This window comes from Calypte anna, chromosome 11, assembly GCF_003957555.1.
Source record: "Calypte anna isolate BGI_N300 chromosome 11, bCalAnn1_v1.p, whole genome shotgun sequence".
Lineage (NCBI taxonomy): Eukaryota > Metazoa > Chordata > Aves > Apodiformes > Trochilidae > Calypte > Calypte anna.
In genome coordinates, this window is record NC_044257.1 from 8,202,298 (window position 1) to 8,207,146 (window position 4,849).

The following is a 4,849-nucleotide window of genomic DNA, read 5'->3' on the forward strand; positions in this document are numbered from 1 at the left end:
CACCCTTTATAAATTAATATAGCACAGAAGAGTAATTAAATTTGGTAATATCATTAAAGCTTTTAATAGAATTGATAATTTCAAAGAGTTTTTCTGCTTATTGGGATTTCTTAACAAAGGAGTCACTGCTGAATTATTGTTGCTCTTACCCAGTTGCAGTTTGTTCTTAGTTACCACACAAGATAGTATTGCCAGGACCTTGATTTATTTCTCTTGAGGATGGGACAGAAGTGCAATTCCCCAAGGAGATGAGAAGCCCAGTTGTAGTTTTTTACTCCAGAATGTTAGTCACTTGTTCCATAACTTTTTCTAAAGCTGATTATAAACTTAGAGTGAATAATTTTGAAAATGCATGGCAGTTAAAACAAAAAGTTAAGAAGCAGTCAATTTTGACTTTTTAAAGTATAATTAGTAACATGCTCTCTGAATCAAATTGGTTCCTCAAAGCTGAGGAGATGGTTCGATTCTCCAGTAAAGAGCACTTCCAGGGTTTCAGCAGCATATGGAGATTGGGAAATAAAATCCTTATTTCCTTTTTTTTTTCTTTTATAAACTCTTAAAGTTGTACTATTGCAATATCTTAAGACTACAGTGTTCCTGTGAAAATGCTTTGCAAGGCTGTAATTATTTTTACAGGTCTTTGCTCATTTTTTACAGTTAGAGAAAAACAATGTAAAAAGACAAGAATAATCATACTGAGCAATTACATTTATTATGGCAGTAAATGCTGTGGTGTAGGTGTGTATATTTTCACTGTGTGTGTGTATGTTTAAACTTACTGCCTTGCTTTGATGAGAGCTGTTACTTCAGGCTCCCTTCTCCATGACATTTGTGATCATCTCTTTTCTAAACTGAGAAATGCCACTAATTAATCTTGTTCTGCATATCATTCTGAACTTTTGATTAATGCTATCTGCCCACTGATTATCTGTTACTGAGATATCTTTTATAGCTATGAGAGTCTGGAACTGTGTTCAGTATTAATGGTAGACAGTGATGGTAAACTTAAAGGAAGAAAGAATACATTTTAAATCATTGCTTTATGAGTTAGAAGGTTCCATGAATCTCTGATTTGTGAACATGTGGCCAATTTACCTGTCATACCACACATTATTGGTTAATCTATGGGTCAGAACCAGACCTACACAGTAAGATTGCTTCCTACATAGTAGCACAGTAAGACTACATTAGTATAATAGCAAAGCGGAGAGAACCACTGTTCCCATGCCTAGAACAGACCTTTCAACAAGGTAATTGCAAGCTGCAGATAATACTTCATCTCATGCCATCTTGTTAATACATGCCCCATCACTCACCTCCATCCTCATCCCAGCCAAAGTGGAGGGGCAGGAGCCATGTCCAGCAGAAATGCCACTAGAGACAGAAACTAAGACCTGAGACCAAAATTTAACTCTCCTTTCTTGGGAGAGCTGATATAATGACATGCTTGGTGTAATTACAGCACTTCTTAATAATATTTCCTTATTTATTATGCAAATATACTATGAAAACATTTATTGATACAAAATAGTAATGTCAAACTAAAATTTTTCATTGGTTGCTTACATTTGAAATGCATCCCCATAAATAAATGGTGTGACATTGCTGCAGACCTCTGTGAATGTTTGCTGTTATAGACACCATTTATTTTACTTTCACTGCTGAAAGATTTATTGCAAGAAATTTGTGTGAGAAGATTGATAGACCTCATTTCAGAAACACTTGCAGAGGACACAGGCAACTGATTTGCAGGTACCAACTTTCAGGCTTCTTTGCAAAAAACCTGAGTGAGTAAAACCAAAACAGTAATGACAGAAGCTTTTGCAGGTTTTTGGCCATTTCTGTGCTGTGACTACCTATGCTTTCAAGCATCATGTAGGAGACGATCAGATACCAGTCTAAACTCTTCCACTTTGCCTTTTTTGTTCAGTGATAAAGGCACAGGAAAAAGCTCTGCTCCTGCCCTTAAAGGGTTGTTTAATTTGCAGAGAAAAAGAAGTAGCAGTGGGCCCTTTTTTACCTCTGAAACACTCAATTCCAGAAATGTATCTGCCACTCTTCTTATGATACCTCCTTTGCTTTTACAGGTAGAGCTGATGCATATGTCTCTTGCTTATCTAAGATTCATTGCAGTCAGTGATAGGGAAAAGATGCCTCCTTGGCTCTCCAGCACATCAGAATTAGAGAGCCCTCACTGAAATTGCACAAGTAAATCCCCAGTGTTTGATCTGAGCACTTCCCTGGACAAAAATGGACAGTTTTAACATCAGGGACATCTGCTAAAGCCTTCCCATGTTATTTCAGAATTCTCAGTAAACTATATCACCACTATTAAAGCTCTTGTAAAAGATTCTAGGAGCCACTAGGCTGACATTTAAATTAATCTTAGCTGTGCTAATTATTGGTCTTATTCCTATGAAGGAAGCATGTATTAGGGTTTGTGTTAATCTCCTCTTTTATCAAGCAATACCATCCACTAAACAGAAAAAGGAAAAAATTAATAATTTTTAAAGAAAAATAAAAAGCAGGGAGAACCTTGCAGGAATTTTTTGCCATCTGATTTTCATGTCAGCCTGGTGACTTTAGAAGGTTGAAAGGTGGGAAGAAGGACAATCCAGTGTTGAGAATTAGGGTGGAGTCTTACCCTTTGAGCCCCAACCATGCTCCAGGAATGGGATTTCTATGTGTCTGCGGATATATGTGATTCCATCACCAGTTCCTAGAAGTGATTTAAAAAATTTTATTAATTTAAAAAAAAAATATTTCTGCCTTCAGGTTATTTGTATTAAAACAACAGCACTTACTAAAGGAATGTTTCTTGGTTTAAATACAGTTTGCTTGTAATAGAATATCCTTACATTTAAAGAATATGAAAAACTGTTCTGTAGTACTGTAAATCTAAGAAAGACACATCTTTGCTATGAAGGCTTTCCACTGTAAAAGTCTGCCAGCTAAAGAATGGGCACTTTGAAATCAGATAATAGGCTTCACTTAAGTTTTCTGAGAGGGCCAAGCCAAAATATTTCTTATCTGAGGTACCTTCACCTCCTTGTACAACTGGATCCCTCTCTCCTGAACTCATGAGCTGTAGGCTTTGACTTGCCAGCAGTATGAAACCAGGAAGAGAGGTAACAGTGTCGGTGAAAGTATTTGTAAATAGTTTCATGTACAAGTGATAAAGCCAGTTTCTTTAGTGGCAGTATAACATGGTGCTTGAGTCTACAAGAAGCTACAAGATTATACATCAGTAAGTTACATGTGGAGCAGTGGAACTCGGGTGACATAACTGCATCTGCACCCCATTCTGTGTATGTATGGTTAGACTTCTGGACAGTGAAGGACTCTCCAGGAAAATGCATTTTAATATCCTTTCTGCTCAGAATTCAGGATAGTTTGTTTTTTCAATTGTTTCTCTCCTTATATATGTGCTTATAGGAATATTCAAGAGCTAGCTCTATTTTATAGCTAATTTAATATAATAGAATTCTACTGGGAACAAATATTGAGCAGGAAAAATAGAAAATATGTTGTAACTGAACTCTAAGGAATTTGGATAGCCTATAGCAGCTGATTATTGAACTCTTATGGTTTAATTTGTGTAGGATACATTGTTCACAGCAACATTCACAGTTACCACACTTTATTTTTAAACCACTTCCATCTCTTGCATAAATAGCTAAACTAGGAGTATTTAATAATAGTCTAAAAGAACTGTAATCTTTGTATTAAAAGAATAAAGTCTTCACTACGACTTAGACTTCACAGCACAGGCTAGCAGAGTACCTATCCAGAAATCATAAACTAATTTTGAAAAAATGTACTTAACAGTCTGAAAGGCAGTACTTCATCAGTATGCAAATCTTTTAATCAATGCCATGTCCTCTCCTCTTCCTGGAATCAGCAGATAATGCATCCATCTCCTGTCCCTTACTTCAACCTGGCATGTTTTTTGGAGTTTTGATCTCTTTCCCTTTGAGAGAAATTCTAAATGGCATTTGCACAACAAGACTGTGTGTAGGGACTGGAGATAAATTCTGCACTGTTTGTAGCACAAATAGAAGGGAAGTCTGGGCATTTTTCTCTGCTCTTGTGTAGGATATCAAACCCTATAATATCTCTGGGCAGATGTTTTGGTGTCAAATAAATATGGAAAATCACAGCTTATCACTATACCTCACCCCTAAGTTATAGGGATCTTGAAGATCTCTGATCTTTAAGAAACCTCCCTTGTGTCAGGAGGCAAACTCTGCAGGTGTCAATCCTTCACCTGGGGAGCTGTGATGGTTGATGTGTTTTGTAGAATTTCATCAGTTCTTGAATAGTACCATCATTCTTTAAAATATTCTCATTTCCTTAGCCCTGTTGGAACTGTAGGTGTACTATCTCATTTCCCTGAAGCCACAGGTTAATGACAGCTTTCATTTGTTGTTGCTTCTGGTATAGCCAGTGTTGACTCAGTGACTTAAGGTGAGTAGCTCCATTCCATCACCTCCTTTCTGAACCCACACTTAATGAAGGTTACAAAAGTCAGCAGCATTGCCTGAAGTGCTTATGCAAAAACTGAGGCAAAAGTATCAAGTCTTTGGGCCAGAAAGTACTTTGTATACTCTGTTAGAAATCATGAAGCTCAAGTTATACCATTACTGATTTTGTCTAAAGTTAAGGGAAAGAAATCTTGAAAGAAGCAGTTAAGGATTAATTTTGAGAAAGGTCATCTCCTGAACGCTTTCTGGATTCCAGAAATACTTGTTCTTTCAATTGCTATGCCATTGGCAGTTTAAAATATGGGCTTGGATTTGATGGGGAGAGGAGTAATCTATTAATCAGCACTTCATCATTTACAATTGCT